Below are 21,201 nucleotides of genomic sequence, written 5' to 3'. Positions count from 1 at the left end.
TGAAAGTCTAGTAATTTTTCCAGCTTTCTCAGAATGTATTTAGCTAGCACTCCAGCGCTAATACCATTAACTATGGTACCTCAAGCTTGTCTACACAGAGACTTAGTGTGTGGCAAGCCAGGGTTAAATCTACCCACGCGAGCTGACCATGTGAAGCCTGAGGCCACCTAATAATAGTTCTGTGGTGTTTTCTTTGAAAGAGCAGTAGCTGAAAGTGCATTACAGAACATTTAGTGCACGGTAGCAAGGTCCACATGGCTAGTAAGTGTGCGGCAACTATGCACTGTAGACTCACACCCCAGCTTGCCATGCACTAAGTCTCCGTGTAGACAAGCCCTTAGTCTGAGATTATTAGATGGCATCTCCAGCAACACATCCTCTGGGGTTGGAGGAATGAGCTAACTCTTTTTCTCATCCCTGTCGCAAGAGGGAGACAAAGCGGATTAAAATTTAACAGACACTCACTAGCCAGTCTAATGGAAAAGGTCATGGCCCCAGTTCTCTAGTGCTGCTGAAACAAAAAGGCTAGAAGACAACCAGATCCCCCCAGTTGAGAATTTCCTCACTATTGGGAAGTTCCACAAATGGCATGGGTGTGGCATAACAGCCCTCTGCCACCTCTTGAGCACAGGTATACCGGGGTGGGCCCAGGAGGGGGACTGGTGGAGTGGGAGGGACATGGTCAGAGTGCTTTGCATTCTGGCTATTCTGAGCTGCAGAAACACCCATGGATGAGAAGCAAGCATAAATGCATAGGCTGCCAGCTGAGGCCAGTATACAGGAGGCACAATGGGTGGTATGAAACCACCTTTTCCCCCCACACCCAGGTTTTTCTCCAGAGAGGTACAGCTCAGAATCTTGCCTGGAGGGCTCAAGCCCATTCAGGGATAGCATGCTGGAGGAAGTCCAACACTCACTCTGCCTAGAACATCATGGTGCCCTCCTCCACATCTTTTTTTATCAGTCTCTGGTTAGCAATTGCCCAGAAAATTTTTCAAGCCTTGAACACAGCCGTGTGCCATCCTGAGAGATCTCTCTCCAGGGCAACCATCCAGCAACACCAGAAATAACGGCAAACCCCAGCTAGAAAGGCAAGTCACTACCTATGAAGTTAAAATCTGAAATCAGGAGGCAAAAAAAAAAAAAAAACAATGAAGACTTCCTAAAGTCTAACTAGAACTATTCCAGTCAGCTTGAAAGTCCCTAACCAGCTAGCGCAGCTCTTTGCATCTCCTGGAGGCAGGAAACAGGTGAATGTTATCAAACAAGAAGTCCTTTTACTGCCATTGTTTTCTTCCCTTTCCCCCTGGCCTGTAGAAGAAGATAACAAACTTGTTTGGGCTGGCATAGGAGGATGTTAAAGTGGTTCCAATGCTTATTTTAAGATATCACCACTGGCCTAGCAGATTATAGGCAACCAGTAGGCAGACACCATTTTTTCCATTTAGTTAATGGTGCATCAAGTTCTAATGCCTGTTGGCTTAGGAGGGCAGATGGTTTACTTTAAACATAGTACATGTGCAGGCCACAGTTGTTAATTTATTGGGGGGGGGGATTATTGATAAGAGAACTAATAGGGGAGGTAATACTTGCAATTTTCATTCCAATCCCCTCCTGTTTGAAGCAGGTGGAAATTCACTTGCCCCCATGGCTGAGTAAACGGAAGAAAAGAAAATGATCAAGATGTTACCGGTTTTCTCTAGTGTAGCACAAATATCTGCTCTGACAGGAAAAACCACCGCCACCTTGTGCGTTACCCCAGAATTTGACATTCCTGTGTGTACCCCAGAACTTGACAGTACAGCACTGATCCATTTTGTATGTTCAGTCACTGCCAGCTGAAAACCAAATAGAGTTATAGACTTAGCTATAAAAGATATGGTAAAAGTAAATACCTCGGAGCTTTTCCTCGGGCAAGGAGATGACACCTAAACTCCCTATCAGCTGGACGGAAAGAGGGCCCCTGGAAGCCCAGCTGGTGATCACTCAAAACCATCTCAGACCATGAGACCTATCCTCCATGAAGATGGTTCATCTTCATGGAAGATAGCCATTGATGGATCTATTAGCCAAGATGGACAGGGATGGTGTCCCTAGCTTCTGTTTGCAAGAAGCTGGGAATGGGCAACAGGGGATGGATCACTTGATGATTACCTGTTCTGTTCATTCCTTCTGGGGCACCTGGCATTGGCCACTGTCAGAAGACAGGATATTGGGCTAGATGGACCTTTGGTCTGACCCAGTCTGGACGTTCTTATGTTAGACTGTGGGTAACTGTATCTGTGATGTCCTAAACCTATTACCTATGTGTGCATTTGCTTAAACTCTAATCGATAGTAGCTTTAGATAAGAACACACTTGTTTGTATCATTCATTTATCAGATGGATGCACTGTGTTCCCATTGATTTATTACTGATACCATCCGGACAGATACAGTTAAGTTACCCCTGTCACCTACAAAAGATGGCTGCATCGAGTAAGATGCTGGGAAATGACGAGATGGGCTCGAGTTTTATTCTCATATATTTAGTGCAACCAAACAGAAACCCTAGGAGAGAGTGTGTGTAATTTTACTGTGGGGTTATAGACCACACACCTACACATACACCCATCACCATGATATCTGAATATCTATTTGAAAAACTGCTAACCACAGGTTTTTCCCTGAGGTTCTCTCAGGCTTGGTCTACTCTATGAAATTAGATCGGTATAATTACGTCACTCAGGAGTGTGAAAAATCCATACCACTGAACAATGCAGTTAAACCGACCTAACCCCTAGTATAGACAGCCGTGATGGGAGAATTCTTCTGTCGACCTGGCTACCACCTCTCAGGGAGGTGGATTAACTACAGGGACAGGAGATCCTCTCCTGTTGGCATAGGGAGTGTCTTCACTGAAGCACCACAGCAATGCTGCTGGAGCGGTTTATGGGTAGACAAGCCCTCAGCTAGAGTATTAAATACATCACTGCACAACAAAACATAGTTATACTGCACCACCGTAGCATTCCTTCATACTGAAGAATCAGTCCCTGAAAAACAACCTTAATGTCCATGAAGAATTGGTTCAATGCAGCAACAGCTGGAAACTGATCAACACAAAGGGGAAAGGAGTAGGTTCTATGGTACGTACTCTGCCTCTGCCTTTTTTTCAAGAAATACTTCACTTTGGGCTTGATCCAAAGCCCACTGTAGCCAACAGAAAGACTCCCAGAGACTTCAGTGGCCTTTGGATCACGCCATATATGTTGTGTTTAAAAGTATGTAACTTGAAAAAGCAGGTAAATCCTTGTGTGTTGTTAAGAGCAGCAGAAGTTACCCTGTTTTCTATGGGTGGCAATTCTGTATCTGCTGGTCCAGCAGCGAACAATTTGTCTTTTCATTCTGGCCAAAACTTTGCCATAACTTGGGGCGCTAGTGATACATGTGGGATAAATTCTGCCTTCAGATATACCAGCGAATCCCATCTGACTTGCAGTATAGTTTAAGCAACGGTGTGTTTATTACTCAGCTGAGGTGATGTGAGGAATGAATCTTTAGTTAGGATAGGCTTTCCAGAGAAGAAACACTGTATGGGCCAAACCCTGATCCTCCCACTTAATGCAGATGGACCCTGACTAAAGCTCTACCATAGCTCAGTGCCCCCAAAGTCTGACTGGAATCAGAGTATGGCAGTGTATCCAAAGAGCCACCCAGCCTTGACTATTCTCCAGGAGGCAGAGTCCCAGACTCCATACACACACAGCCATATGTATCAGTGGGGTCCTCATGGAACAACAGCTAAGGGAGGTTGGGCCTGCCTCAAAGTCTCATTCGGGATGTGGGGTCTCCTAGCATAAGGGACAGCAGGAAAGGCAGCATAATAGCCCTTCTCCCTACCACCAGGCTCCAGAGCAATCAGCCATGAATAGGGCCCATCAGCCCAAAGAGCCTTCCACCCCTCATCAGGCCGCTGAGGTGAGAAAACAAGCAGCCAAGCCCCTGCAGCCCTGCCACAAGCACTAGTGCTTGGAAGGTGAAGCTGCCACTGGGAACCATCACACAGGTCTGCAAAGATTCCTGCTGCCCCAGGGCAGTAGGCAGCCAGCACAGGCTCTTGTGCAGAGAGGAGAGGGGCCTGGATCAATAAACAGCTAGTGGGAAGAGTCTCCTGACCCTTCCCCCACTTCCTCCACACAGGTCTTGATTTGTAACCAACTGCAGTGAGTGCCTATTTGCACAACTTGTTCTGAGCTGAGCCTTCTGGATATAAACTCCTGCTTGTTAAGAAAACTGGAGACAGTTTCAAGCCATCCTTCACACCAGCAGCGAATGCACAATTTTTTTAGTGGTAGCTGTGCTACTGTTTTTTTTTCACAATTTTTTTGACACTCTGAGATTTATAAATTTGCAAACTGAAGAATAACATTAGTCACTTAGATTGTAAACTCTGTGGGGCAGGGACCGACTTTTAGTTCTCTGTTTGTACAATGCCTAGCACAATGAATTAAGTTTATCTGCGCAACCTTACAATGGCCCCCTTTTGTATGCTTTATCATACAAACTATAATTACGTGGGCATATAAAATTTTTTCCACAGGACCCCTGCCACATTCAGCACACTTGGATGGGCCCACACTGGGGATGAATCAAAGCTGTGTAGTGAAGACAACAGTTGTCTGTAGAACCCCTGCTTCATTTTTTGCAGAAGTTGGAAAATGTGTCATGAATGAGGCAAGGGATTGCAGAAAGGGGAAGGATGGTCTCATGTTTAAGGCAGTTGAATGCTGCCTTGGAAAGCTGGATTCTACCCCTGCCTCGCCGTAGAATTCCTATGTGATGCCAGGCAAGCTACTTAAACCAAATTTTTAACTGTGTTCCTCATTTTCTACATGCCCGACTTCAGACCCTGGGATCTGATCTGCAGAAGTGCCGAGCACTCACAGCTGCAACTGAAGACAATGGAAGCCGTGCTTTGAACAAATAAACTGCTATATAATGCAAAGTACCCTGAAAAATTAGGTCCTAGGCACCTCAAACTGGGCACCCAAAATTAGTGGATATTTTTTACCTTCATTTCTCTGTGCCTTGGCTCCCATCCATAAAAAGGGATACCACCCCACCCCCTACACTTACAGGGGTTTGGGGAAAATAAATTCACCAGTGTTTGTGAAGCTGTCAGATAGTATAATGATGAGTGCTATAGGAAAGCCCCGGAAGAAATTAATGTTACTGTCTTCACAGCAAAGTTTGAATAGAGAGCGGTAAATAAGGCCTACGGCCACACATTGAACAGTGAGGATAAAAAATTATTTAAGAGCTTCTCCTTAAGAGAGCACCATCCATTATGTGCCCTGAATGAGGGAGGGGTTTTGTGAAAAGAAATAGCAAGTGATCATGTAATTAAAGAATGTTATAGTGCGTATGCACAAGGGGACCAAAACTAAGGCTGCACAGGCAATCTGAATTCTGGCATTTATTAACTTTCGAGTGTTTGATTTTGCAACCTTTATGTTCTTTTATCATAGGAAGCATTTGTGAATACTTAAAGTATAAATTTAAACAGCTCAACTAATAACACAGGATGTGGACAGGATACCATTACTAGGAGAAGATTAACCTTTGCATTTCCTTTTGTGTGTGCACGCAGGCGTTTAAATTCTCTGTTTTAACCAGACACTAATACAGTTAACGTTGTTAAGGTGCTACCTGTGCTACAAAATGGAACCTTGTTATAATCAGATCTCCTAATATTGTGGTATATGTAGGGTAGGGTTACCATGTTTAACAAATATAAAAAGAGGACCCTCCACGGGCTCTGGCTCCGCCCATTTCCCCACCCCCAACCCCACCCCAGCCCCGCCCCTTCCCCTGCCCCAACCCCGCACTAACTCCGCCTCCTCCTCCCTCCCACGCGAAAAGGGCTGCCCGAGCGCTACTGGCTTCATGGTTTGCCGGGCAGCCCCCAGACCCCTGCGCCCCCGGCCGGCGCTTCCCAAACACAGCTGGAGCCCGGGAGGGGAAGCGCCAGACGGGAGCGCAGGGTCTGGAGGCTGCCCGGCAAACCATGAAGCCGGTAGCGCTTGGGCTTCGGGCAACCCCTATGCCTCCGGACCCTGCGCCCCCGGCCGGGCACATCCCCTCCCGGGCTCCGGCGGCGCAGGGTCCGGAGGCATGTGGGCTGCCCAAAGCCCATAGTGCTCGGCTCTTAAACAGAGCCGAAGAGTCAGGGGAGGAGCAGAGCCGCCGCGGTCGGAGGCTCTGCTCCTCCCCTGACTCTTCGGCTCTGTTTAAGAGCCGAGCTGCCCCAGCGCTACTGGTTTCGGGCAGCCCCCATGCCTCCGGACCCTGCGCCGCCGGAGCCCGGGAGGGGAAGTGCCCGGCCGGCGGCTGGGGTCCGGAGGCACAGGGGGCTGCCTGAAGCCCATTGCGCTCAGGCAGCTCGGCTCTTAAACAGAGCTGAAGAGTCAGGGGAGGAGCAGAGCAGCCGCGGGAGGGGAAGTGCCCGGCCGGCATTTTCCCGGACATGTTCGGCTTTTTGGCAATTCCCCCGGACGGGGGTTTGATTGCCGAAAAGCCGGACATGTCCGGGAAAAAACGGACGTATGGTAACCCTAATGTAGGGTAGACTGGGCCTGTCTTTAAGCAAGCAAACTCCATGGATTGTGTTCACATTTTATGTATTTTTTTGAAATCCTCCACACGGTTCAGATGTACATCTTCATTATTTCTAACTGTTTCAAAAAAAGACTGCAGGGAAAGGGTCTGTGGACACCGGGCACTGTAGCAAATAATAAAGGTACAAATGCCAAGAGCATCAAGGAAACTCTCCCCCCTTCATTACAACAACTGCTAGGACAGAACAAGAAATGTTTCAGACTGCTATAATTCATTCCAGTGCAATCTCTCTCATGTAGCTTATCCTTGCACAAAAGATGCTATCAACATACAAGATACGTAATTTTGTGGAAATTAAACCATTTCAGCGGAATATGATGCAGAAACCTTAGAAATCCAAATGCCATTCTATGAATATGAAAGGACTAAAAGGACGCATTCTTCAAGAGCACTAGTTTTTAGTGAAACAGCAGCAAGCCCTATAGCATTCTACCCTTATGGAGAACAGCATATGCAACAGTGCTGGATGGCAGTGTATGCAGATAAGACTAACAAACCTAACAAGCTTAGGAGAAACTGAAGGGTTCCCTACTCCCCTTCAAGTGGAAAAGAGGCTTCAAATTAGATGACAATGCAACCAGCATGCTCCACAGTGTACTACAGATAAGTGTTCAATCTGCTGGGACAAGCAAGACAATCTTACTTACTGCTAATTCCTTGCTTTGTACCCTCTGTCTCCCCATCCTCTGAACAGAGACATTCAAGTATCATGGCTCCACCTACTAGCATCAAGCAGGCAGAATATCTGCCAGTCAAGCACTGTATATAAGACCCCAGCCTACTGCCTTCCTGGCAGTTAGAAAGCATGCAGAGTGATAGGGAGAAAGGAGGATAGAGAAAATACAGGAAAGAAGAAGGCAGATGGAAAGAGAACAGAATGTGTGATGTCAGGAAAGAATGAGAGAGAGATGACAAAAGGAATTACTGGTGAGTAATTTTCCCTGGTCATACATCCCTCTTCCATCATATGAACAAAAACATTTGAAAATTGACAAAGGATGTAACAAAGGGAGGTCTTACCTTAGCATGTAGCCTGTAGGACTTTAAAACCAAAGGGGGCAAAACAGATCCAGCTGATGGTCCCATATGCAAGTCCTGGGAGATGACTGGGCCTGCACACTTGAGATGTGGAGGCTTCAGTCCTCGCTGCCCATGACATGTAAAGAGCCCTGGACAAGTGGTTATGGAGCTGGAGCTGGTTGCTTACCATCATCTTGGTCATAAGCCCATAAAATACACACCTTAGCTGTAAATATACTAGGCTGTGTTTGCTAAAGTTTCCCACTGTCACTACCACTTTACCACTAGTGGAGCTGAAACAACAAAGGAGGTAGCAGCGATTACTTTACATGATGTGTAATTCAAGCTGGCCTACATTGAATCAATGGAGTTACAACTGTGTTAGGAAAATTAGAATCAGGCCCGTGATGTTCACTGAAGGAATAAGTCAGGTGACAGCCAAAAGGCCATCTCCTCAGGAAAAAACTGACCACACAGGGGTAATGACAAGAAAATTCCGCTTCCAGTGGCGCATATGCAGGGCCCACAAGCCCAGCAATATCAAAAGAGATTCCACTGAGGAACAACTGAACTAGATTGGTATCACTGCAGTAAGAAGTGGGAGAGTCTCCTGACACAAACCTATGATCTGATATCTCTGCCAGCAACAGACCCATAAACAGCGGATTAAAATTAGCTCTGAGGGCAATGACTAAATGACTAATGACATTGACAATGCAAGGGGGAAGTGAAAGCCATCGTGAAGGGAACCAGCATGGGTGAAAATGTTTCTCTTGGTACCTGTAGTGAGGCAGTGTGGACTCCCTCTGAGACAGAGGGGGAGGAACCACCCTCCATGTCCAAGTGGGTGGAGCTAGGCCTGCCTCCCTCCTCCTGCCGGAAGGATGTCACCAGGACAGGAAGTACAAAGGGCGGAGCCTCCCACTCAGTTGGAACAGCGACACCGAAGGAGGCAGACAGACTCTGCTCGCTCCCTGCTGTTGAACCCAGTGACGCCCTGCCTGCTGGGGAGCCTGCTTCTGCCACGGACCTGCTGGGACTGCCACAAGCCACCTACCCAGAGGGGCAGCTGACCTTAGTCTGGCTGCAGCTTTACCTGAAGCACGGCCAGCGTGTTGCAGTTGGGATCCCGCTGACCAGTGGCGGACTACTCTGTCACTGTTAGGGCCCTGGGTCAGGGTCTGGTGGAGTAGGGTGGGCCCAGACCCCACCTGCCACTCCATCCCTGGGGTGGAAGCCTCCCCTCATCCGGCCCAGTGCCTGTGCTTGTCGGTTGTCCGCTGGAGCTAGGACGCCTGCCCCTGGGGTTCGTTCTATCTCTGCCACTAGAGACCAGAGCTCATTACCTCCTGGATTTTCTCTGGCTCTGCTACAAGAGCCCAGGACTAATTGACTGCTGGGTGTGCGCCGGCTCTGCAACAAGAGCACAGAGCTCATTGAATATTGGGTGTGCCCAGTCTCTGAAGCAAGAGTCTGGGGCTAACTGACTACAGGGTTTGCGCTGCCTCTGTCTCCAGAGGCCGGAGCCAATTGACTACTGGGGGTGCTCTGCCCTGGGCTGAAGGGCTTGAAGCTACTTATGTCTGTGTTGGCCCGGACCCCTGCCACAAGGGTCCGGAGGTCATAGACTAAGGTGGATGCAGCCCCTGCTTGAAAAGTCCCAGGGCCCTTGACGGTTGGCTGCCCAGCCCATTAGACCAGTCAGGACGCTAATGCCTATGCTAATTCCCCTGCTATAAGGCAGAAGCCCCGACGGCAAAGCGAGGCAGTGTGGCCTCTCTCTGACACAGAGGGGGAGGGACAACCACCCCAGCACTACAGTACCCCGATGAACAAAGGTTGGAAGAATTTCACATCAGAAAAACCTCCTGTGAAGCAGCCCCAGTCAGTCTTTACGTTGCTTACCTAAACAGTACGTTGCAGGAGACTAGAATTGGTCCCTGGGCCAGTAGAGCCAAATGGAAGAGTTCAAAAGGGGAAACCCAGGATTAGACTCATCGCTTCCAAATAATAAGCCCATCAGAGTACTGGGTGTCAGGGATCTAGCAATATCAACTCTGACTTTTTAGCATTCTAGGTATTAGGGAAGGGGAGGTAGCCCAGTTCCAAGCCATGCAAAGGTGTCTGTGTCTAGTGCTTTGGGCTCCAAGAACCTAGTGCGGATGCAAAGGAGGTGAATTGGGCTACTGCTAGGGACCCCATCCCAGTCTACATTTGCTGGAAAATACAGGGGTTGAGATTCCATTCTCTGGGGATTGTTGATGATGGCCATGCACTTCCCCTGACGATCAACCACTGCAGGGATACAAGACAGGCTTCAGCTCAGACTCCGAAGTTCAGAGAGGAAGAGAGGAGTACAACTCCCTTCAGTCTGTTTATATATTGTTGTATCACATTAATACAAACATGTAGGAATGGGGGTCCGAAGTGCACAGAACCCAGTATTCTCCAAGTTTGATGCTTAGCCTCTGGATGGGAAAGGACCACTACTTGAGCTAAGAGGAGCCTGAGAGTGTGGGATCAATAGGGAGACATGTGGGGCAAGTGGGCCCATAAAGCTAAGAAGGACAGTACAAATGGAGGGATATTCTTTGAACAAGGGGATATACTGCCATTGGGCCAAGAAAAAAGGCTGTAGGGGTTGAAGATGTAGCCAGAGTACCAAGCCAATGCAGGATGCCCCTAAGGTGGATGATCTAAGCAACTCTTGAAGATAGCTTCAAGATTGTGATGCATACTATTTCAATGCTTTGTAGTCAGTGGGGTATTCTTAAATTGAGGGCAGTCAAACAACTGCCCCAATACGCCTGTATGCACAAACTGAAGGACTTTTATCTTAGTTATGCAACCAGATGCTGAGGACAATTGCAATGAAAGATGCACAAACAAGGTTAGATTAAAAAGCCTGTGGTTACTGAAATCCAGTCAATTTAATTCACTGAAGGGATTGTGGAGGCAGGTTCTCCAAGAGTAATCAAAGAAGTTCTGCATGCAGTTGCACTTTTACCCTTATGCCAACTTCTGCTCTCAGAATCACATCCATGACTTGTACTAATTTTAACAGAAGCTGCCCATTTCATATCTGACAACAGAGTTTGGCCAGAACTACCAGCTTAGGGCATCCTGCAAAGAATTATGCACATGCTTACCTTTATGCATATGGGTAAGTCCCATTAAAGACAATGGGATATTCCCAGGTGTAAAACTAATTACACACATGAGTCTTTGCAGGACCAGTCAGGGCCTTTGATAAAAGTTATCGTTACTCACTGTCATCATAAAATATAAAATCCAAGATACTGTGAAGGAAAAGAAATAGTGAAGCTTGCCATTTATTTTCTATCTGAACAAATTTCATGATTTCTAAGTATCAAGCATATGATACTTTCTCTAATTATCTATCTAAGATGCACGTCGGACCCCCATTACCATCGTTATCGGAGCACCTCACCATCTTTAATGTATTTATTCTCACAACACCCTGTGAGGGAGGTCAGTGCTATTATCCCCATTGTACAGAGAGGCTAAGCACAGTCACACAGGAAGTCTGTGGTGAGGTAAGAATTGCACCCAGGTGTCCCAAGTCCCAGACCAGTGTGCTAACAACTGGACTCAATGTAAATTAGAGAAATGTGACCCTCAAAAGCACCAGATACTCAAGGACTCTGAACTAAAAACTGGCCTGTACGTTTCACTAGGACAAGCTTTTTCTCAGTGACAGAAAGACCAGAGTGACAGCAAGTCACAGTATTTCCCTTTCTGATCCTGTCTAGGGTTGGAAAGATTAGAAGCATCCTAAAATGACTGACCTTCCACTAAGAGTCACCCTGATTTTTGAGATCCTGGCTCCTGTGAATGAAGTCCATGATAAAGAATAAATTCATATAAACTGACTCAATTGATATTTGGCTGTATGGAGCATATTGCTGAGGTTCATAAGTAAAACACTTTTCATTTCATTACTGGAAGCAAAATATCAATCTACATCTTTCAGGCTACCTGAGCAATAGATGCACTACTGATCCTGCCAGAGTCCAAGCTATTTATTCTCTGGGGGGAGGGGAAAGGGACAAAAAAGCAAAACAAAAACCAAGCATCAACAGCATGAAGTTTAGGAATTTAAACCCTAAGAGTCAGGAAATTCCAAAGTGAAGGTTCTCACAGTAATCAGCTCATCTGCAGTGACATATTGTTCTGAGCAGTCTATGTAGTCAGCCCCCACTCACCCATGCATCACTCGTAAAATGATGTTCTTCAAACACAGCTCTTTCTCCTCCTCTGAGTTGCCATTCCCTCATCTCTCACTACTGTCCCTGCCTTACACACATTCCACAGGCAAAAATGAGGAGGTTAAGTTCATTCAAATTATTCTCTGTAAATAATTTGCTTGGCTCTAGTAAAATAGATTTGGCTTCCTTCTCTCCTCCTCCATCCAAGCAACTTGGGAAATACATATATATATATAACATAATGTGAAACACCTTTATTTTTCCCCACAGTAGTGAGGGTGCCAAGAAGAGAGATAATACTGCATTGTGCCAACTGAAAAAGAAATTTCAAGGGAAAATTCTGCCAATAAGCTATAAGTTAGTGAGAAGTCATTCTGGAGAATATTAGGTTATTTTTATATGAATACTTTAATTATCAGAGTCTCAAAAGTGACTGTTCAAGTTGACAGTGTCTCTTTAAGCAACTTGCCAAGGTCACATAGCAAGTCTGTGGCACAGCCAGAAAAGAATACCAGATCTCCCAAGTCAAATCCCAGTCCAGTACCTTGACCACCAGTTTTGCCATTCAGTTAGGAAGTCTTGCACGAGAGCCAACCAATAATAATATGTGGTTTGTGGTATTCAGGCTGCTCTTCATTAACACTTCCTCAGACATATTAAAGGTTAATGATCAGGGATGAAGAATTGGTTCTTTAAAATTAAAAAAAGATGCAAAGGTTGCCGAACATTTCGAACAATCCTGCACTATTAAACCAGGCATGGATTTCAAGGTTTAAAGCAGTACCCCCCAAAATGAATCCAATATAAGTATGCAAGACCCATCAAACACCAACCAGATATCCTGCTGGGAAAACTAACATCATAAGGAGCCAGGCACAGTGTAGGCATTATATAAGTTTCTCCAGACAGCTCAGCTTCTGGTAATGCACCTCAGCTCTGACCTGCAGAACCCCTTGATGTCTATGTCATCCTGAGTCTCTACTGGGGAAAAAAAAAGTTGCAGGCTAACAAATACAAAATAGGCCCCTGATCCTGCCAATCCTATCCCTGCGGCAAACCCCGCACACACACAGTCCCATTGATTGCAATAAGAGTCCTTGCAAGAACCAGGAATAGGTCCACATTTTTTGATTGCAGGATCACATATAAACAAGTAGGGGGTACCCGCCAATACGCAGTACCGGCAAGAGATTTTTAGCAGGTATGGGATACCAGAAAGACTTGGGGCTAGCTCCCCGCTACGGAGGGGGGGGGGATGGGGCTGCGCTCTGCTCCTTAAAAGAGCAGAACGTGGCTAGGGAGAGTATTCATTCTTTAAATGGCTTTGTTTTTAAGTTTGTTAGCATATGTATTGTGCTGTTATGTTGGTCAGGAGTCCTCAAGAGGGGAGGGAGGGGGATGGAAGATGTTTAAACAGTGTTTTTGATTCTGTTTCTCCCTATTGGTCTGAATTATCCATGATATCCATACTGCATCACATCAAGTCCAGATCATTAGAGGAATGCCTCTGCTTGCACTGACCAGAGGATGTTTGGATTCTGATATCAGCCCGGTTCTGCAGCCTGACAGGAATCAGGTGTTGTCCCCAGTGTAAACACAGAATTCTTCTTTGCAGCCAAACTAGTCTAACATGCATTTTGTTAACTGGAACTGGAGCATCAAAACAAAGAAAACAAATGCCCCATGCTTTGTGGGTGAGAGAACTATAAATGAAGATTATAATGCCAGACACTGACAGCCTTAAACCAGCTGCCTCAGGAACCTGCCAAGAACTTTGCTGAAAATATGTTCCTCATCTTAGCAACGGAGCTAAGACTTATCACACATCTGCCCACCTTTATTCGAATGAAGCTCCTTCTGATCTGATAGCTCAGGCATTATCAGTTTCATCCAGAACAATTTACAAACTTGGAACCTAATCCTATAAACCCTTAATCATTTGATCAATTCCACTGAAGACCATGGGACTATTTGCATGACTATGGACCACTTTTGTGGACTGGTAAGAGTTTCAGGAGTCTGTTCCTATAAAGGAAGTTGAATCTCCCATTGAAATGCAATGTTTGAGTACAATACCATAAAGCAGTTTAGGATACAGTGCTACTTAAAATTTGTCTTTTAATAAGTCATACATATGCTGAAATGGCTCCTCACCCAACTCCCATATTCCATATGAACAGACTGAATATTACATATGTGGGGGCAAAGTGAGTAGTTAAGCATGTTGGTGTTTGTATATACAAAGGGGGGTATCAGAGGGGACGGAGAGAGTGTGGGGGCCCCGGGCTGAGGGCAGGGTCACATGGAGTTTCACGTGGGGGAGGTCACGTGCCCCCCTTGTGGCCCTCCATGAGTACAGTACCGTCAAGAAATGATTTCTACTCACACCACTGGGTATAAAAAGAGCGTCAAGCATTAACCCATCAACTATCCATGTCAGGAACAAAACAACATCTGTTTTCATTAAAATTATATGGAACTACACTTACTTCCTCCTGAAAGAGGATAAGGTCCCAAGTTGGATAACACGAGACTGATCACTTCTGTAAAACCATAAAAAGGAACAACCATAAAACCTTCATCCACTGTACTGGACAACAGAAAGCACAAAACAGGACAGCTCTACGTTCAGAACAGAAACCCAATCAGTAAGGGACTAAACATTTACTCCTTCTGGATAATATATTCCAAAACTCAGAGATGTAAAGCAAATCTGAAATGTGCAGTGCATTTCTAGAGAATTTATGTCTTGTACGCTGTCCAATCAGACTTCTGGGTATTACCTCCGCATTCCATTCAATGTATAGTAATATACTGTAATAGTTACAAAAGGCAAACATTAAAATACAGTACTGCGTATTAAAATTTTATTCATGGCAGCCTGCTACTTTTATTCTTCTGTAACATATTAGAGTATAGTTGAGAAATAATAGCTCCTTCACTAATTTGGGGGGAGGGAATTTTAGCCCTACCGATGAAGGATTTACAACGTAAGTGTTAACTTGGGTTAATACTAGGAAAACTGCCAACTAAAGATTATATATATATAGACCTAGTGCTCACCTCAAACTCAGTACCTCAGCCAATAAACTGTTTACCCTCCCTCCCATCTTCAATGCCCCATTGTGTAGGGCAGAGTATGGTGGAATATAGACTCACTTGTTCCCTCCTGACTGGAGACCCTTTCTGTTAAGTGACAAAAGATTACAGACAAGACTGATGTCACCAAAGCATCCACCCAGTTATGAAATCTGTAGATCAGACTCCCTCTCTCTGTTCCTAAGGAGAAAAAATGGGAAAAGTCAAATTATAAAAGAAAAGCAGAGTTTCCCATTGTCTAGGTATTCTTGGCACTGCATACTTAAGGGCTATACTGTGGGGGGTTATAGGAAGGCTTCAGAATAACTCTGGGTACTTTGGTAAAAGGGAGCATGACAGAGCAGCACCCACACCACCCTATAACTGAGTGTACCTCACACAGCACTGGCCTGACACCACTGGTTGATGCAGAAGGAGGTGCTCACCCCTACCCACTCTGAGAAGTCCAGCACCACTGCTGTTATGGACTCACTTTCCCTGGGTCTGCTCCAAAGCCCATTGAAGTCAATGAGAAGTCCTTCCATTGGATCAGCCCCCCCGGTGCTCAAGAAATGCAAAGAATGACTCTGGTTGACACCTATGCAGGTGGACAAGGCCGTCTGACCTCTTGTTCACCAGCACAATGCCAGCCACAATCTAGCACTGAATCAGCACCTACGATGTCTTCTTATACCCATGATCCAGAGTACACTTTCACCGGGATAACTACATTCAAATAACAAGAACAGTTATCTCTATGGGGGTGATGGAGAGGATGTTTTTTAAAAACACTGCAGAGGTAACATCAGCTCTATAGTTAGATTTGTGTCCTGTGGTTATCGCAGTAGCTTACAGGCATATTTTAGTTACTAACTATTTGGCAGCTGCAGGTTCCCAAAAGAAATAAATGTTGCCAGCATAATTTTGGCAGAGCACAACATAGAGCAATCTATTTCTGTATTTGCATATTTCCACTGTACCGAGACAAGTTCTCATTGCCTGCGGAGGAGAGAAGGAGAGAGGTTATGTCTCCTTTTCCCCCACTGCCTCTGTGGGGGAGCAGTGGTGCCAACCTGCATTGCCAGTTTCTATTAGATAAAAAGCTGAGAGAAACTAAAGGATGTTTGAAAAGCCAGTGGGCAATATGAGTAAACAAGGTACCATCTTGCCTGGAACCCTCACTGGTTTCTGGGCAGACTTTACTAATGAAACAGAAAAGAATAAATTGCAGCAGAGAATTAAATTCTAAACTTGATAAACTTGCTGACAGAGTTATAAACTTGGGAGACATCCAGGCCTCTGCAGCAGCTTACCATGCAAGAGGCAAATATTGGAGAGGTGATAGCAAACCTGATTAAAGAAAACAAGCCTTTTAGACGCTACAAAGAATCAAACCACAAGTCACTGAATAATATGAAGAAAATGAATCCGCAAACTCAATTGTTTCTTTTGAGAATGGGCTTCCTAGAGCTCACAGAGCCAAATTATATTTAATGTCTGAGATCGGCAGACAAAAATGCACGTTTGCACACCTACATTTGCAAGGGCAACTACCTACCACAACTGCACACATATATCCAGCATGCGGGTATCCAAGTACCTATTTGCACACACAAATGTACAAGTCATGGATGCAACTGTGGTAACTGTGCAAATTTGCACACCTGTCTGTGAGCACAAACATCATTTTTTTTTAAATCTGACCTTTAAACAAGAGGTGGAAGGTGTCCCTTTATCATGTATGTGGAGCAGAGCCTTCAGATGGATCCTGAAGGTGTCTGAAAGCACTGTTAATAATAATAAAAAACAAGAACGGACTCATCTGCTGTCTGAAAACAATACACTGATATAGTCCCATAGGTTTGCATGGCACATTACAGACACAAAAAAATATATTGACGGGCACTGAAAGATGTATCCAGCGGGACTTGAAAGAAAACTAGTTGCCTACTCTCGAACATTTCCCTAGTGAGTGGGGAAGCCAATCCTATAAGCTTCTGCAGAATCTGAGCTTTTTGAAAAGCTACGGTCCTAGCCTTTTTTGTTGCAATGCTAAACTTCAGAATAAAGAGGAGTGTAGATCAAAGCAGTGCTGTCTTCTCGAAACTGTAGGCTAACAGCTGCAGCACTTGTAACAGTTCACAGCTTTCCAAACTGCAGCAGAAAGAAAGCTGACCAGAAAGCTGTGATGAAGAGTTTGAAGCATGTTGTGTTGGTCTTGCTCATTAGCTCAGTAACCTATATCAGTGTTTCTTAAATGCACTGTGGCTGCTTCTGGTCACCAGCAGATTTTTATGACAGCCTCTAAAGTGCTGCAACAATCACTGAGCTGTTACCTATTAATGTCACTTTGTAAACAAAATAAATCATAATGCGCACTGATTCCCTTCTAAATATTACAGTTCAGTACAGACAGAGCTGAACTACAAAGGCATGGGGTTTTTTTCAAGTCACAAAGCATATTCACTGGCTAATCACTATGTTTACATCTCGCGCTACTGTAGCTCCGTAAATGGCTGTTGGCCAATGTCACTGTTGGGAAGATCGCTGTGCGATGTTTGGGTAGGTTGAGAGTGTTGGTGACAGAAGGTGGAAGAGTTAAAAATGCCAATGGATATCGGAAAGTTTTTTTAAAAATCAGTTACAGAAAATGACCCTGAATGTGATACAGAGACGGTCCCCACAGAGCCACCTGCTGCTAAGAAAAGGAGAACACAGAAGGAAGAAAAACAAACATTTCTGGACCAGTGGGAAATGCAGTTTTGTGTTTCTGAAGCCATCTGATTCCATTTCTGAGCAAGTTGCAGTGTGCGCTGTTTGTACGAAAGAAATCCATCAAATTAAAATGTCTGCAATGCAATGTCACTATAGCATTTATGCAGGGAAAGTTGAACAGAATTACCACAGTGAGTTTCAGAGGCACAAACTGTTAAACAATGCAAAAACCAAGCTTGAAAAATAACAGTGACAGCTCAGAGATTTTTTTTTTTTTTAATAAAATGGATCAGATAAGGGTGGCTACTTTTAAAGTTGCACTACTTTTGGGGAAAGCAAGAAAACCACTCGGCAAGGGAGCATTCATGAAGAAAACTGTTCTGGCCGTACAACCAGAAAATACACTTTTCAGAGATATACCACTGAGCAATGACATGTTACAGAGGAGCACATGAGATCTGGCAAATTTTCTACAAAACAAAACAACTGAAAAAGTCACAGTGAGCCCTTTCTACAGCCTGTGCTTGGATGAGAACCTTGATGTCATGAGGAATCCCAAGGTCATCATATGTGTTCACTTTTTGGACTGTGATCACCATTGTTCTTCTGAAGATATTTTACGTCAGGTGAGCCTCAGTGATAGGCCAACTGGCAAACACATTTTTCAATGGGTTCAGGCAAGAATGGTATGCCACCGCGTTAGCTTTGCCAATCTGTGCGGCTTGACAGCGGACAGGATAGCAGCTATGTAAGTGCACAAGGTGGGTGCTGAACTGCTTCCAAGAAAGCTGCACTCTGAAGCTTTTTTTGTTTCACTGTTTTGCCCATCAAGAAGCTTCAATGAAAAAGCATGGATGAGGTTGATTCCATAGTGAAAAAGTGCATCACTGCTCTCAACGCCAGCGATGTCAATGAAGGGAGATCAGCAACTTTGTGCGAAACGAGCTGCGAGACACATATGGTGCTGAATTACAACCCGATCCGCTGGCTTAGTTTTATCGACAGTGAACAGAGGCTGTTTGAGCTCCAGGAAGAGCTTGTTGAGGTTCTGAACACAGTTTTGCCGGAACTGTCCCAAAAGCAACAAGATCCAGAAGCACATGGCTGTTTGCTTTTTTTGAAAGAGTGTTTACCCACGCTTGCTTCCATAAACCTGGAGCTTCAGAAACCTCAGCTAACTTTATCTGACAGCATTGAAGTAATTAATACATTCAGGAAGACAATCATTGACATCGTCCAGCCCCTACATGAGGAAAGAGACTTTTCAGTTTTTAGGAGCTTAGTCAGTTTCTCAGCTGTCAGGATAAGAATGTGCAGCGAAAGGTCTATTTCACTGTATCTGAATACCTGAGTATCCTCTTGAAGGATCTTGAAAATAATTTAAGTGAGGGAAACTTTTTCAGTCAGTACTCCTTCGTGACCGACCCATTCAGCAATTCTGGTTGAGGCTTTTTGGCTGCAAACAAACTGCCTTACAAAACAGATTAGCTTCCTTTGACTCTTCAGATTTGAGCAGTCTCAAATACCTCATTCTGTAAATGTGCAGTGATGCAAGAATGAAAGTATATTTCAGTCAGCCCGGTATTACAGTACAGAAATTCTGTAGTAATATGTATCTGTTTGAGGACACCTACAAGCCCCTAGCTAAAGTTGCTTTTCTTTTCTTGTCCCTCTTTTCTACTACTGTGCTGTGTGCACTGCATTTTCTGAAGAACAAATACCAAAACTGCCTCACTGTGCTAACCTGGAAGCTTCTCTTCTAGTTTCACAGGAGACTCAAGATCCTGCAGACTTTCCATTCAAAGAGCTCCTGAACTTTTGCAAGTTGTCTGATCCACACAATGGATGTGTTAAAACCCAGAACTTTAATTTCATTATCACACTGTATTAGTAAAGTACAATATAATAGGAATATGTTTTTAGTTACTACTGTATTATCATTTTTATTACTGGATTGGATTGATTTTTTTTATCTGTGAACGAGAAAGAAATTTTGGACACATTTGCAGATATGTTTTTTCATTATTATTTAGACTTTTATTATGTAAAAGCATTTTTAAATTTAGTTCAGAATTGTTGTACAGATATCCACCTTTTACCAAAAAAGCAAAAGAAACAACAAAAAAGACAAGAACGTGCAAAGCACCTTATTTGTGTTTCTATTGTGTTTAGAGGCAGTAAAGAATATTTTTGTAAATTATTTTTATTATTGAGTCTGCAAAAAAAAAACCCACATAAATAAATTACCATGATTTGCATGTGTAAATGTGCATATTTATTTGTTTTCCCTTAAGTTAATTAAGTATTTCAGGAAAAACTGTCAGAGCGGCAACCAACAAATTTGCTGTGAGAACCCCTGAAAATAAAGTCACTGTTCTTGTAAGTAAGCACAAGGAGCTCAGACAAAAAACCAGGGGATTCTGCCTAACTAGAGCAGACAGAGAATTCCACTTGATAATCAGCCTTCCTCTCCCATGATCTAAAACAGACTGCGCATTATTCAAGTATCTGCTGAGCTCCCCAGGGTAAGATGCAGACCTTGCCATGAATCCACAGAAGCAAGGGTGAAAGTTGGCCGGTACGGGCCAGTACAGTGTACCAGTAAGAAGTGGCTGCTGGTACCGGCCCATATGCAGCCGACATTAAGCGCTTTAATATCGCTGTCCCTTTTCACACACACACACACACACAGGCGACCCTACTGGCAGGGCCGCCGACTGGGGGGCAAAAGGGGCAGCTGCCCTGAGGGCCAGTTATTTAAAAGGGCCCGGGGCTCCCAGATGCCAACGCCCCTACTGCAGCAGCGGGTGGAACCCCGAGCCCTTTTAAATCACTGCCGAATCTCTGGATAGCACAGGCCAGGCAGCGTGGATGGGCTGATTCAGGGAGGCTGACCCCCACAGTCCCACCCTGTCCTTTCCACCCGAGGTGCCGGGCAACCGTACAGGTAAGTCTTCTATGTTACTTTCACCCCTGCACAGAAGCCACTTTCCCAGGGGATATGTACAGTACCTAGTAGCCAACAGCCCATTCTCCATTGCACTTTCTACAGTGAGAAATTAAAAGGAAAAAATCTAAGAACGAAGGGGCAGGAATCACCTAATCTCCTTTCACTGGGGCAGCATGACAAAGTCCATTCTGCTCTGAATTAGGCTAACAGCCGATCCTGAGGAAGAAGGACAATAAAAGCATAAGGAGATGGTATTAAGATATTTAGATCCTCATACAGTTAGCTTTTAAATGGTCCCAACTCATCTCTGAAGTTAACACCTTGTGGGGTTAGTAACATTAGGAGAGTGTCTACACATTTATTGCTGCTATAAACAGGCGGAGACAGCTGTCTGTATAGCCATCTATGTATTTATATGGCTTTCTTTGCCATGGTATCCTAAAGCCCTGCCTAAGTAGCTAAGAAAAACAAATACAAAAATAAACTCTTGCTTTGCCAGCTGTAGGGGAAAATTTGGATAGGTAGTGGACTTTTTTCAGTATTATATATA

General features: G+C 44.7%; 1 protein-coding gene and 1 pseudogene across 7 annotated transcripts in view; one reads left to right on the top strand and one right to left on the bottom strand.

The window, feature by feature from the left end:
- The window catches only part of ST6GAL1 (ST6 beta-galactoside alpha-2,6-sialyltransferase 1), a 113,076-nt gene that overhangs the window by 77,806 nt on the left and 14,069 nt on the right, over positions 1-21,201 (bottom strand). For 2 of the 7 annotated variants that reach the window (XM_054040531.1, XM_054040535.1), the window contains exons 2-3: positions 15,068-15,187; positions 14,398-14,451 (exon numbers count right to left, since the gene is read on the bottom strand). The exons of the other annotated variants lie outside the window; for them this stretch is intronic. The gene's annotated coding sequence lies outside the window, so the exon portion shown is untranslated. The remainder of the gene's footprint in view (positions 1-14,397; positions 14,452-15,067; positions 15,188-21,201) is intronic. 7 annotated transcript variants of the gene reach the window in all.
- LOC128843761 (zinc finger MYM-type protein 6-like) lies at positions 16,569-19,592 on the top strand (annotated as a pseudogene).

Source organism: Malaclemys terrapin, chromosome 9 (genome assembly GCF_027887155.1).
Source record: "Malaclemys terrapin pileata isolate rMalTer1 chromosome 9, rMalTer1.hap1, whole genome shotgun sequence".
Taxonomy (NCBI): Eukaryota; Metazoa; Chordata; order Testudines; family Emydidae; genus Malaclemys; species Malaclemys terrapin.
Note: the sequence above shows the minus strand (reverse complement) of the source record. Positions and strands in the feature narration are given on the sequence as shown.